Source organism: Myxine glutinosa, chromosome 14, assembly GCF_964187855.1.
Source record: "Myxine glutinosa chromosome 14, kmMyxGlut1.1, whole genome shotgun sequence".
Taxonomy (NCBI): Eukaryota; Metazoa; Chordata; class Myxini; order Myxiniformes; family Myxinidae; genus Myxine; species Myxine glutinosa.
In genome coordinates, this window is record NC_136274.1 from 75,682,600 (window position 1) to 75,696,234 (window position 13,635).

At 40.6% G+C, this 13,635-nt stretch overlaps 1 protein-coding gene across 3 annotated transcripts in view; it reads right to left on the minus strand.

Moving 5' to 3' along the window:
* The window catches only part of LOC137418698 (membrane-associated phosphatidylinositol transfer protein 2), a 202,616-nt gene that overhangs the window by 142,929 nt on the left and 46,052 nt on the right, over nucleotides 1-13,635 (minus strand). Inside the window, exon 1 of one of the 3 annotated variants that reach the window (XM_078768279.1) lies at nucleotides 13,524-13,542. The exons of the other annotated variants lie outside the window; for them this stretch is intronic. The gene's annotated coding sequence lies outside the window, so the exon portion shown is untranslated. Of the gene's footprint in view, nucleotides 1-13,523; nucleotides 13,543-13,635 lie in introns of those variants that run through there. 3 annotated transcript variants of the gene reach the window in all.

A 13,635-nucleotide genomic window follows, 5' to 3' on the forward strand; every position in this document is an offset into this window, starting at 1 on the left:
TTGACTTACTCGATGTACAAACAAACAAGAAAAACTAGAACAATGTGACTGTCGCCAATATGCCTCCGTATAGTCCCACAACGGATAGGTGCCATCACTCTGCATATGTATGGGTAGGGGATCACGTTTGTGAAGTTTCGTGTTGATCGGATAAAATTCGTTTTTCTATCCAAGATGGCTGATGAACCATGTGACCTATGACATCATCATTTTCAAACTATATGCAACAGTGCTGTTAGATGATATTTGTAAAATTTCGCATCGATAGGGTGAGCAGTTTCAGAGATATAATTATATAATATTTCCCTTCAATCCAATATGGCTGCCAAACCATGTGACCTATGATGTCATAAATTTAATATTTCAATACAAATGGGTCATAGATCATATGCATGCAATTTCAGATTTTTAGTATAAGGAATTCGATTTAAACATTTTTGGCGGGTATACCACTTCACCGATGTCATCATTATCATGCTTTTGTTCACCATTGGGAGTACTTGACAATGTGCCAAGTTTAAAATTTTTCCATTCAGCGGTTTCCGAGAAATAATTTTTAAATTATTTGCTTTTAATCCAGGATGGCTGCCATACCACGTGACCTATGATGTCACAATTATCATAAAAACATTCTGCATGGGTGTCACTCGTACCCTGAAAGTTTCGTCTCAATCGGACATATGGTTGCTGAGAAAAACCAGGTTTAGCCCGTACGGACGGACAAATGGACGGACGGACGGACAAATGGACGGACGGACGGACAACCCGAAAACATAATGCCTCCGGCGACTTACCTAAACTACATTTTTCGGGCAAACTTGTCTTGTAACACAAAACAGTCCGAGAAAACATAAATCACTGTCATAGTCATCATTATATGTATATAGCAGGTCCTTCCTCTGATAACAAGAAGCATCATTATGAGGTTTTGTGGAGAAATCATTTATGCTGGTGTCCCCAGTCCTCTCCAGCATGAGTGCTGAGTAAAGGCAGTAATTTGTAATTTGCTCAGGATGCAGGTGATAACGCACCTACTCTTCAAGAAAATACTTTAACGTCCACCATCAGTTTGGTGATCAGAAGATGCATGCATCACAACCACTGAAGTATCCATCACAATCCTTGCTCAACCGATGTTAGACATACTGGTTTCTCACATGGCGTAAGCCAAGTGGCACAGTTTTACTGTGCGAAAACAACAGCGCACATCAATCACCACCTCCATAGCAAAACAGGACATGCCCAAAATCCCAGCATGCCTGCACAAGCTGATGGCTGAGAGGTATGCAACATTGTCAGACAGAAAACAGAGGTGCATATTGGGGATGACAAGCCATAAGCTAAGGCCATTCATAAGATATAAATGTCTGCAAAACTGTGTAATGTCTATTTTTGTTGTTGCTTTTTTTTTTTTTTTTTACTCATTTTCATCTTTGGACTCACTGGGTAAGTGGAGTTTGTCAATGATTGACGTGCACGCAGGTGTGCAAAGCCTGTCATTTCCAAAAGATAAAATGATGTGCTCTCTCTGACCCCCTTCACCCTGCCTCCCCATCCCAGGTCCTCCTTTTCACTCCACAGCCAAATCGTTTTTTTTGGTTTTTTTTATTAAGAATTTGTGTGTTGGGTCACTGAATTGGTTCAACCAGCAAAAAAAAAAAAATGCATCCTGTGCATTAGCTATCGTAGTTGTACAAGTCTTATTAATTTCAACATGGTGGCCGCAAATAAGCGAAAGATGGATCGTGAATGCAGGAGATTTCAGCCAAAAAAACAACAAAAAAAACAGACATAAAACGTCATAGCCCCAGTGGTTTTAGTAATTTTTCTGTACCGGGTTAAATGCCAACAGTCGGTCATCTTTGGTCAGATTACAAAACAAAATCTGCATATGTATACTCATGTATTGTCTTTGCGCCAAGTCTGAACAAAATCGGTCCATGCATGTCCGAGAAATGGTTGGGGACATGTTTAAGTAACAAAATGGCTGCCACTCGGCTATTTTGGATCTGATCCCGAAATAACATCATGTGCATATATAACACTTCATTCATTAACTAGGTGCCAAGTTTGAACAAGATCAGTAAATGTATGTCAAAGAGATGGTTGAGGGCGTGTTCAATATCAAGTATTTTACAACTAAAATGGCCGCGTCTACCAGTCGGCCATCTTTGATCAGATCGCAAAATAAAGTGAGGTGCATGTGTATGCCATCATGTACTGAGCATGTGCCAAGTTTGAACACAATCAGACCATGCATGTTCAAGAAATGGTTGGGGACAGGTTTAAGAAACAAAATGGCCGCCAGTTGGCTATCTTGGATCTGATCTCGAAAGAGAATGACATGCATATGTGAGCCACCATTCATTATCTGTATGCCAAGTTTGAACAGGATCGGTAAATGCACGTCCGAGAAATGGTTGAGGACGTTTCAACATCGGTTTTTTCTTTTACAACTAAAATGGCTGCCAGTCGGCCATCTTTGATTGCATCGCGAAACAAAATGATGTGCATGCGTATAACCATTATGTGTCGGCTTTGTGCCAAGTATAAACAAAATCTGTCCATACATCGCCGAGATATAGTTGCGGACGGACGAGACCCAATCCATAAGCCCCCATTTTGGAATATGTCCAATGGGGGCGATTTAATCTTGTGCATTTGCTATTGTTGTTGTACAAATGTGATTATTTTCAACATGGCGGCTGCAAAGAAGCTGGATGGTGAATGGAGGATATTCCAGCCACGCTGGCAAATTGAATGCTTCTTCACAAAGTACCGAGGCGTGTGTGTGTGAGTGTGCGTGTGCGTGTGCGTGTGCGTGTGTGTGTGTGTGTGTGTGCGTGTGTGTGTGTGTGTGTGTTTAATTTGCCAGGAAACAGTAGCGGTAATGAAATAATTTAATATTAAGATACATTATGAAAGGAAACACAAAGCGTCTTTTATGGCGTACTGGCATACTGGACCAGAGATAACAGAAAGTAAAACAGTTGGTAACAAACAAAACCATTTTTTTTCGAGCGAATCAAACTCAGGAGAAAGCTATCAGGGCTAGCTAGCTATGAGGTGGCCATGCTTTTAGCGCAGCATGGAAAACCTTTTTCAGAGGGTGATTATATTAAGGAGTGCATCACAAAAATTGAAGACATTGTGTGCCCAGAAAAGAAACAAGAATTTTGCAATGTTAGTCTTGCGAAAAACACAGTGGCCTGGAAAATTGAGGATGTGTCAGATAACATTAAGGAGCAAATATCAGGCAAAGCAGCATTGTTTGATTTATATTCAATCGCGTTTGACGAGAGCACCGCCATGGCAGACACTGCTCAGTTGCTAATTTTTTCTGAGGGATTGACGATTATTTTTGCATTATTGACAAGCTCCTTGACCTCCGCACCCTGACTGGGACAACGAAGGGAGCAGATATTTTTGAAACTATCAATCTGAAATCAGATTCTGAAACTATCAGAAACCATTTAGAGAGTGGGAGACTCCTCTAAAGGAGTCTATGGTCGCTATTCAAAACCTGAATCTCCCTTGGGACAAATTGTGTGGAGTTACAATAGATGTTGTTCCAGCCTCAATAGGTGAGCATAACCGAATGGCCTCCATTGTTTGCAGGAAAGTTCATGAGTCTGTGGGCGAGGCTGTTAAATTGCACTGTATTATACATCAGGAAGCTTTGTGCACAAAAGTGACTAAATTGGGGGGACGCAATGAGTATGGTCGAGAAAACTATCAACATAATTCGATCGAGAGCATGATCGACCACAGACGGTTTCAGGCATTCCTTTGTGAAATCGATGCACAATATCTGTTCTCAAGTGGTTCTTCTCCCTCAAATCTCAGACTGACCAATTCGTGAGAGAAAAACGTCTGCCCATCGATGAACCAAGTGACCCTGTTTGATTGGCTTTTTAGCCGACATCACCGGACAGCGGAATGTGCTGAACACAAGCTCGCAAGGGAAAGACACAATCGTGTCACAAATGTACTCGTACATGAAAGCATTTGCCATGAAGCGCCGTCTGTTTCAGAGTCAAGTCAGTGAACCCAATGCCCCACACTTTCCCTCTCTGCAGAAGGTAATTGACACTTTCCAAATGCCATCATCCCTGAGCAGATGGGAAAATATATGAAAGTAATCACATCATTAATCAGAGTTCATCAGGTGTTTTCAGGATTTTGCTGCCATTGAGAAAGATATCAACATGTTCTCATGGCCCTTCTCCGTTAACGTGGATGAAACACCAGAGGACATACAGTTGGAACTCATTGAGATGCAGTGTGAGGACATACTCCGCAGTCGTCATCAGCAGCTTTCACTGCAGGAATTCTACAGGAGCTTGGAAAAGCCCCGATTTCCACAGACAAGGCACCATGCAAAAACGATGCTGAGTTTGTTCAGCTCCATACATTTGTGAGCAAACATTTTCTCTAATGACACTAAACAAGAGCCGCTTGAGATCAAAGATGACAGGCAGTCACCTTTGCGATGTTTTGCGAGTCCTGCAAATCACATCAACAAACTGTGAAGGTATAATGGCATTCTTGGGGAAAAATGCAATGGCAAGAAAAGGCCCTTTTATATGGTACGTGCCATGTGGCAAACTAGAGAAAAGAAGGGACATTCCATGGCTTGTGGAAAATACCAGACAATAGAAAATAAGGGACATTCCATGGCTTGTGGAAAATACCAGACAATAGAAAAGAAGGGACATTCTAAAAAAATCTCGTGTGCATGCTGTACTACCCTTGTGTTTGTGTACTACCCTGGAGGAACCAAGCAATGCTCGAGAAAAGTTCATGTAAAGGAGTGCCCTACATATCTAGGTTAAAATCCATCAGTGCATAAAGTTTTTTGAACTGTATGAATCAAATTGACACTTAAGTGGAATTTCTTTCAAAAGCCATTACTTAGACATATTGGCCGATGTATATTCCAGGTTTCAGCTAGTTTCAATGAACAGCCTTTGAGATATGAGTGCCAACACATTTCGGGCGGATGGACGGATGGACTGACAGACACCAATGTAGATTCGAGGGTTTTCTTAATAAAACTAAAGAATGCGGAAACAGACATTGCTGAAATCTGGAACATATTACCACGACGTGCAAAGCATTTACTTCTGAAATTTGCAGCCAATTTCATCCAGTGGAAGCCGAGAAACTAATTTTTATTCCCTGTGTTAAAGTTGCATACAGAGAAACCATTCCATATAAAGGGAGGGGTGCTTTGCGCCTCCCTTGATGCACAACTCACATCCCAACTTCATAGATCATAGATAAACAAGTATTTTTTTACATGCAACTTCATGATGCATCTCCATGCATGGTAAACACCAGGGTGACATCCCCAGCTCAGTCAAAATTCGACCCCAGGCTCGACAGCTCAAAAGCATGTGTGCATACCTTGAGTGCAGGCAGTCCTCCCTTGGTACTTGTCATAATTATGATACTTGGCCATATTCTGTACTTTATCCAGTTGTACAATTTTACTGATTTCTTGGCTCGACAATCGCTCTGGGAGTGTCGATATGCCTTGGCTCTACACAAAACTTGGAAATACGTTTATTGCTGGTCCCTCAATCCTGACATTTCTACTATACTATATTCACTACCTATTTTGGTAACCCGATTAACTTGTAAATCCGACCGAAAAAGGCCGAGAAGGTCACCTCAGGGTGCACTTTTGTGAGGACTCTCGCAATTCAGTTTTACTATGTTAATGGCAACCTGAACTTAATGGTGTGATACATACCAAATCTCTGGGACAGCTAAAAAATCGATGGGGTCCATATAACCCTCAACAGCTTTGACGATGGCACAAGGTTCATCGAGAGAAATAACACCCCAGTATTTTAAGCCTTCTCTGCAACACATGGCTTGTATCGAAACGTAGACATCGATGATAATTTAATAAGGGACTTTCAAAATGATGTATGAATGCTAAACGAGGTCTTTTGAGCATGCGCAATGTCTGTTTGCAGTGATCTGGTTATGCTCACCAGGCACCTTTAAAAAGCCATTTCTAGCACAAAATCTGAGATTCAAATGGTCTTTTAAATGCAATTTTCAGCATTTAAACGAAAGTGTGGCAATTAAAATGGTTAACCATAAATGTTCTAATCACACTCACGCAAATATAGGAATTACGAGAAATATCTGAAGATGAGAGGAGGCGAGTTCCTACAATTGCCTGTTATAATACAATTGCCAGTAGCGGCCGTGGTAATAACTAACACACACACACACACACACACACACACACACACCCACACACACACACACACACACACCCTTATTTCACCAATAGATGCAAAAATCTAATGTAATTGAACTCTTGTGGCCCCCAGAACCAAGCAAAAATATTTATAACAGTACTCACACTCACAGCCCACACAACTCACACTCCCGACACGGGGTTTCTGCGCATGCGTGCCGAGCAATCTGCAGTGGATTACATGATTTCTAAAGTTACGTATTGCCAGCTTCACCAGCCAATCACCACCCCCGCTAACACATTCAGAAAACAAATGCCTCAAGAAACTCACAGAGCTCAAGGGCAGTACCCATGCACTGTAGATGTCAAAGCAAAGCAAAGACAACTGCAAGAATTATTATCCTCAACCTCAAATTAATAAAACCAGTGAGGTACCCGTGCAACGCACGGGTGGGAGGCCAGAAGCAAACAGACAATGCAGAAACGGCAAATGCTAAAGCATGAAACAAATAAATTCCACATTCCTGTGGCACCTTCAGTCGCACGTCAGACATGGACAGCAAGTTCGTGAAGGACTTCCATGAAAAACATACCCGTTGGCAAACAAACGGGCATGTTTGTTCCATACCCAGTCAATGGCCAATCTGCATATGGCGATCCGTGAATTCACGTTTAGAAAGTAGAAACCGTCACGGCATTTCGTCATTCACTTGAATTCGATATCTCTTTTTTCATTCCAAACAGCACAACTCCAATCACAAATGAAATAACATTAATTTTAAAAATAAGCTTTTAACAACATTCATGACATAAACAAATATTTAAATCCTGATGTGAAGTTCCGTACGGTTGGGTGAATACAATCACGAATTCAAAATCGTAATTGTATTCACTCAATTCCAATCATCAATTGATACTTTAACAAAACGATTAACACGATTAACGTTTAACGATTCAACATCACGATTGAATGACGGTTGTATTTGGATATTATCAAGTACAACGGCATTGTACTGCCATCATCGGAATTGCCGTCATTGCTGTCATCTGTCCACTTCTGCATTCGCAGCAGGTTCATAATTGTCATCAAAATCTAAACAGTATTTGTAGAATTTCAATAAAGGCCACATCACTGTTCATATCGGTAAATATTATTCCATCGTGTTTGGAAAAACTGGAAAATTGAAAAACTTGAAAAAATTGGAAAAACAATCTAGCCTATTTTACTCCCAGGGGTCCCAGGGAATACCCACCCAAAATATCGTTGCGATTGGTTGAGCCGTTTTTGCGGTACCTTCGAACGGACAGACGGACATTTGGTGCATTATAGTAAGATTGTTAAGTGTCAATTCCTTGTTTTATATTATTAAAAACATCAATAAAAACTGTTGCCGTGGCTGCTCAAATATTGACATTGACACGATACATAGCAGGATATCTCAAAAGGTTGTGGATGGATTTGGACGAAACCTGGTGGACCGGTTGGGTGTCTGATAAGGACGATTCGATTCGATTTTGGTGAAGATCTGAATATGGATTCGGATATGAGAATTATTTAATTTTTAAGTGATTCTTCACCATTTGGAGACAGGGCCAAAAACGATACATAGCAGGATATCTCAAAAAGTTAGAGACGGATTTGGACGAAACTTGTTTGACAGGTTGTGTGTGTGACAAGGAAGAATCGATTCAATTTTGGTGAACATCCGGATCCAGATACAGCTAATATAATTTTAAAGTGATTCTTCACCATTGAGTGATATAGCCAACCAGGCGGATGTATGCTCTCTATTGAGTGCCATCTCGTTGGCAAGGTATTCTCCAGCTAGTGGCAGGTTTCATGTGCCTTCAGTGACATTATTTCAAACATTTGGAATACCTTTTGTCTGAGAATGATTTGGGACGTTTACATTGCCAGTGCAGGACATCATTCTCAATAGCCTTATACATCAAAAGATTTCTTGCTCCAAAGGAGCTCTTTTACATGGGTTTCCGAGACAGGCGATCATCAATATACTAAACAGTCAATCATCTATAAATATGAGCAGCATGAAGTTTTCCTACACGAGGAATTTCAGAAGTATTTGCTGTTCCACGCTCTTTGCTCTTTCACTTGTTGTCATCTTGATTTTCCGCTCTGGGGCAATGGGAATGGAGGCGAGACAGTACCTTTCTGTGTATCCATCTATTGATGCCAAAATATTCACACTCCAAGTAACAATAACCCCCAAGACTATCTATATTTCAAAGTGATCCAAAGCAAAAAAAACATATTAAATACCAAAGTTCTGTCATCGATAGTCGGCACACAATCTGACTTATCCAACACAATCCGTAGGAACCAAACAAGTGCGGGTGAACAAATCAAATCAAACAAACATATGCAAGTCGTACAAAGAGACAAAGAAAGAAGGTGGCAGACACATCTGAGCACAACCGAGGCATGCACGTTGGAATTTGGAATGCATGGCACAACTCCGTAAACACGAGGGGCATCGTGACACACAAAGACACCCATTCGCAATAGCACACAATGAACCAACCAATAACATCTGCTTATTGTCTTTGTGATAAACCGCCTTTCCTTTCCTAGTCATCACAACGACACACAATGTCAAGCAAGATGGATAAGAGGTAGCGCACTTATCTTCGATCTGTTTCGTCTGTGTTCGATTGATTCTCGACCCGACTATAAACTGTCGGACTGGTGTTTAACAGGCCGGGTGCCGACTGAAAAAGTGCCATACATCAGAAGGCCTAACCAGCTCGATAAAGTCCAAACCATGAATTGGGGCTCTGGCACTCCCTCACCCACCATGTACAAATTAAATGGTGCATGGCACAGCCCAAAACATTGCCAGTATAAGTTACAACAACAACGATAAAGCATAATTCGACATGAATGTTTTGACGCATACGCCTATACACATGCTGGATGTCATCCCATGCTGCTACCTTTAATGTCAAATAAAGGTTACATTAAAAATTAAAGGTCACATGAGAGAGCACGATGGAATAAAGAAAGATAAGCAAAACAGAGGCAACAACAGATCCTTCTTGCTCGAGTTATGGTCTGCAAAATTATTTTCAAAGGGCACATGACCTTTGGTCTGTTGAACCAAAATTTAATTTTGGTTCAACAGACTTCAAAACTAATCAGTTAATCTTTGTATTACATTCCATACTTGTGCCAAGTTTGGTTGTAATCCTTTCAGTGCCTCACAATTTATCGTGCCAACAAAACATCAATAATAACCCGTGGATGCAGTGATTGGGCCTCGGAGGCCCACAAGGTATTTTTTGTTGCAAAAACTATGCTGTACAATTTTTTTTTGGAATGAGCCTCATTTCCACCGACTTTCATGTTGTTACACAAAATTCAGTGACATAAATAAAAAAAAATTAATTCTGGCTCGTGGGAAAATCTTCATTCTTTACTTATAACCTGAAAATCCAATATGAATGCAGGCCTGGGGCCTTCGAGGCCCCGCATAAATGTTGTTGTACTACTATGTTATATCATTATTTTCTTGATATGAGCCTCATTATATGCTCCTATAACCTGGTTACAAAAAATTCAGTGACAAAAATATGAAAATTTAAGAACTTCACATGAATACATTTGTGGGGCCTCCGAGGCCCAATGGCTGCATAGGTGCAGGATATTTGACAGTTGTGGACATATACATTCTAAATAAAAGGATTAGTGAATCATATTTTTTGAGCAAATACTCCTCCATGAGCCTCAACATTTTAGAGAAAAAAAAGTTGAAAAACCAAGAACAAAAAAAAATTTTTGCAAAATAAAAATACATATAATCATTACTTGAATGGGATTCTTCCAGCTAATAGGATCAATGATTCACATTTTCTGAGCAAATACACATCCATGAGCATCGACTTGGATTGAAAAAGGATATGAAAGAAAAAAAATCCATTAAAAAAAAATACATTACACGAATACATCCGTTGAGCCTCCGAGGCCCAATGGCTGCGTTTATATAGGATTTTTGATGCCTGCATCTAAGAGTTAAAAAGACGGGCACACGGATGCACATATAGACATACGGACAGACAACCCTAAGGTACAATGCCTCCGGCCTTTGGCTGCAGGGGCATACAAATAAATTGTTGCAGTCCTTACACTTGCCCGACAAACAATAGGCATGTAATCATCATTTATCATGCCTTTGGACAAGTGCCTTGTCCGAAACACTTGGTTAAATGTTACAATTATAAAATGCGACAATGGACCAATCAACACAGTAAAAGGGATTTCAACCTGGGATCCCAGTGTCATGGGTTGTGTGCCCAGATGGGAATGCCAAAACAGGGCACCTTAAATATCTGGTAATATTCCCAGATGAGAATATCGCCCGAATCAAACGGTATTTCTGATTATACACCGCCTTTTAAAGCATCACAAAGCAGGTCGCCCGACTTACAACACAGGTGAGAAAAGGATACGAACAAAAAACCAGCAGATACAATGGTGGCGAAAAATATTGGCTCCCTTGCACTTTTTAAAAAATAAATCACAATTTCCTATAAAAATAAGTTGAAATTGACAAAAGTATTTCGGCTCCACAATTCTTTATTTCACTGTTAATATTACAGACCCTTTGTTTTTGATTCAGAACTTAATATATCCTTTTAAATCAGAAAATAAAAAGAAATGGAATTGACCAAATTATTGATACCCCAGACTTAATATTTGGTAGCACATACTTTGGACAAAATAACTGCAGTCAAGCACTTCCTATAGCCATGAATGAGCTTCCTACACCTCTCTACTGCCAGTTTGCCCTATTTTTCTTGTGCAAACTGCTCAAGTTCTCCCAGAGTTGAAGGGTGCCTTCTCCCAACTGCTGTTTTCAGATCTCCCCACAGGTGCTCAATGGAATTTAGATTTGGACTCATTGCTGGCAACTTCAGAACAGTCCAGCGTTTTGTCTTGAACCATTCCTGGGTGCTTTTTGAAGTGTGTTTGGGGTCATTGTCCTGCTGCAAAACCCATGACCTTCGACGGGGACGCAGCTTTCTGACACTGGGTTGAACATTGTGCTCCAGAATGCCTTGGGAATCTCCTGATTTCATGATGCCATGCACACATTCAAGGCACCCAGTGCCAGGGGCAGCACAGCAACCCCAGAACATCACTGAACCTCCTCCATGTTTGATTGTAGGGAAGGTGTTCTTTTCTTTGAAGGCTTCATTTTGTTTTCTGTAAACATTGAGATGATGTGCTTCACCAAAAAGCTCTAATTTGGTCTCATCTGTCCACATGACATTCTCCCAGAAGGATTTTGGCTTGTTCAGGTGTGTTTTGGAAAACTCCAGTCAGGCTTTCTCAGCAGTGGGGTCCTCCTGAGTCTCCTACCATAGAACCCCCTTTCATTGAGTTGGCGACAGATGGTGCGAGTTGAAACTGTCGTACCTCGAGTCTGAAGGTCAGCTTGAATCTGTTTGGCAGTTGATCGAGGTGCTTTCTCCACCACTCAAACAATCCTTCACTGCAATATTCGATCAAGTTTTCTCTTGCAGCCACGTTCAGGGAGGTTGGCTACAGTAACATGGGCCTTAAACTTTCTCATAACATTGCATACGGTGGACACAGGAACATCAAGGTCTCTGGAGATGGAGTGGTAGCCTTGAGATTCTCCATGCTTGGCTACCATCTTGTGGCTGACCTCATCAGACAATTCTCTGGTTTTCTTTCTTTTCTCCATGTTCATTGTGGTACACACAGTGACACAAAACAGCAGAATGACTCCTTTTCTCTATTCAAACTGGTTGAATGAGTGATTTTTATATTGCAGGTGCCTGCAACCTGCAATATAATAGGTGAGTTCAATTCCAAAGTAAAGGAGAATCATCTGCTTGAAATCTAATTATTTATAACAACTTCTAAAAGGTGCCAATTTCCACTCCAGGCCATTTTAGGATTTCTGTGTGAAATAAGCTAAGATTTCATGATTTTTTCAGCTTTTTTGTTTTGTTCCACTGAAAACCAAAGAAATACATAATTATGTGGATACCAAAATATTTTTTAATTTCAACAATTTTCTGAAAGAAATGGTGCATTATTTGAAAAAAGTACAAGGGTGCCAATATTTTTGGCCACGACTGTATTTCAATAATTTACTCCCACATTTTTAAAAGGTGAAAGTTAATTTTTTTTTTTCCATGAAAACCTGTCGGTCAATGCACTATGCCATCTATTTATTACATGAGCAAATATGGCAGAATTTCCTTCTTCGCTCCGCACTGTATTCTCCATTCGTGAGGGTTGGTGGACTAATACGACATGGTGCTTCACGGAGGGGAAGACGCACATGACCAAATAATTTTTCTCATGTGTATCATTAAATCTTTATCTATATTCTATAAGATTGGTATTCCCGTCAACAAAGCGAGCGTCGGGTCTTATATTCTAGGCGTTATTATCGACTGACACTTTGTCAAAACAGAACTACAGAGTTCATAGAACACGATACCCCACACAGTGTTTAAGTATAGGCAGGAGGGCATTGTGTTTCACAGGGGTTACGCTCTTGAAAAATCCTGTTAAACACAAATCCGCAAACTTGAGGGGTAATGGGGAAAATAGTGTTCGGGACATCAACTTTAAAATTTGTCCAAACTGTACCCTAATTAACATGTTTGTGTATTGTTTTAGTGCTATTTATTTCAATGAATAAAAGTTATTAAGAACTTAAAATAAAGTATTATTATATAGTATGTAGCCTGTGGCTGCTCGTTGCATCATTGCTCGGAGCGTAGCTCTGCCTTTGTATTGATGCAGTGCCCCCTGTCTCATTTTCATTCATTGGTACTCATTACCTCTGGCTAACCCCCGCTCTATCAGGGAAAATGGCCTTAAAATGCATGTTGTGTTGTGTTGGTGTATGAGTTGGTGGATGAGTTGGTTAAGCAACAAGAACAAGCTGATTAGATTTTGGTTTCGGTCTTGATCCAGATCCGGCGCATCAGTGGGATACAAAACGTAAACTGTTCAGCCTGGCGGAAGTATGCACTCTACCGAGTGCCATTCTAGTTTTCATTGGTACTCATTTTCCAAATCTCTGAAGGATGACAGGCTGAGGCATCCCACCTGGTGTTATTTAACGGCACGACAGACGTTCAAGCTCAAGACCCTAAGACCTTAAGCCAACAATCTTAACCATCAAGCCAACACCAACATTATTTTCCCGTATGAAGAAAACTAAATAAAGTTTATTTTATTGAGTTATTAAGATCATGAAGCTTGCCTTTAATAATAACAGTGACAAACGAGGCACACCTTTAGAGGCCATTTTTTCCCACAGAGCAGGGGTTGACCTTTTTCGGAAACTGTGGTCCCCTTTTTGAAGCAATGTTTTACGGCTGGATGCTCTTCCTGCCGCCAACGCTGT